Source organism: Magnolia sinica, chromosome 18 (assembly GCF_029962835.1).
Source record: "Magnolia sinica isolate HGM2019 chromosome 18, MsV1, whole genome shotgun sequence".
Classification (NCBI taxonomy): domain Eukaryota; kingdom Viridiplantae; phylum Streptophyta; class Magnoliopsida; order Magnoliales; family Magnoliaceae; genus Magnolia; species Magnolia sinica.
The window spans coordinates 51,524,672-51,526,230 of record NC_080590.1 but is presented as its reverse complement, the minus strand read 5'-3'; the positions used below and the strand labels follow the sequence as shown (position 1 = coordinate 51,526,230).

Here is a 1,559-nt window from a genome sequence, read left to right as displayed (position 1 = left end):
GGATACCCAAGATGAGAATGAGGTGCAACAAGCACCCCCGCCTCGTACTTTAAGAGATTATCTACAACCGGCGGGAGTGAGTATGCCCTCATGCATGATTTTTCCTGAAAATACAGGACAAATGGACATCAAGCCAGGAGTTATCCAACTCCTCCCCAAATTCCATGGACTTGAATCAGAAAGTCCATATTTACATTTGAAAGAGTTCGATGAGATTATAGCTACATTATGTTTTCCTAATGTATCTGAGGATACAATTAGGCTGAAACCCTTTCCTTTTTCCTTAAAAGAGAAAGCTAAGACGTGGTTACATTCACTGCGTCCTAGATCCATTGGCACATGGAACGATATGCAGAGGGAATTCATAAAAAAATTCTTCCCACATCATAAAACGATTACCCTCAGAAAAGCGATCATGAACTTTGCCCAAAAGGAAGATGAAACATTCTTCCAATGTTGGGAAAGGTTTAAAGATTTGGTCAGTTCATGCCCACAACACGGATTTGAAACGTGGCGCATTACAAATTTTTCTATGATGGTGACATCTTCCATGCGCCAAATGGTCGAGACAATGTGTAATGGAGAGTTCATCAACAAAGATGTTGACGAGGTATGGGATTACCTCGATAGTCTCTCAAAAACACAATCATGGGACTATTACCCAATGGCGAACATCACGTCTAGGCCGACTCAATTAAAGGAAAAAGGTGGATTATATCTCTTGAAAGAAGAGGATGATCTCAAGTGTAAAGTGACTACGCTCATAAGGAAAGTTGAGGCCATGGAAGGAAAGAAGGATAAGGTCAATGAAATTGTTTGCGGCATCCGTGATTGCAACATTCACACAACTGAAAACTGTCCTACAATACCTGCCTTTCGAGGAGTGTTGAATGAACAAGCCAATGCCGTAAATAATTATCAAAGACCTTTTACTGGACCTAACTCCAACACATACAATCCTGGCTGGAAAAATCATCCAAACTTCAGTTGGAGAAATGGACAAACGGCGACTCCTCCAGGTTTCTTCAATCAAAATCCAAATCAAGTGAAACCTCAAGAGGAACCGGTTCAAAATCCCATACAAGAGCTGGCTCAGGCAATGCGAGGAATCACAGAATTTATGCAAAAGATAGATTCTCGTATGACGGTTATAGAAAAGGGGATGCTTCCTGCACAACCTCTCCCCAATCCTAAACCGCAGTACGAGAATAATGATCCCAGCTCTTCAAATCAGATGGGGCATGCTAAATCCATCACCACTCTTAGGAGTGGGAAGATCATTGATAAAACTCTTCCGGTTAGGCCCGAAAAGCCCCAAGAACCAAAAGAGGACAACAATGATGGATCCAGTGATGCCCCACAAAAAGTAGAACCGGAACTTCTAGAGAAGCCAGTTGCTCCATTCCCCCAACGGTTGGTTTCACCAAAATCTCTCTCTAACTCTCAGGATATACTAGAGGTGTTAAAATAAGTGAAAGTCAACATTCCTCTACTTGATGTCGTTAAACAGATACCTTCATATGCCAAATTCTTGAAAGACTTATGCACGACCAAAAGAC

General features: G+C 41.8%; 1 non-coding gene across 1 annotated transcript; it reads right to left on the bottom strand.

Annotated features, from left to right (window-relative positions):
* Window positions 1-397: 397 nt before the first annotated feature.
* On the bottom strand, window positions 398-504 carry LOC131234246 (small nucleolar RNA R71). The gene has a single exon (XR_009165650.1). It is a non-coding gene; the product is annotated as a small nucleolar RNA R71 (small nucleolar RNA).
* Between the last annotated feature and the right edge of the window lie 1,055 nt (window positions 505-1,559).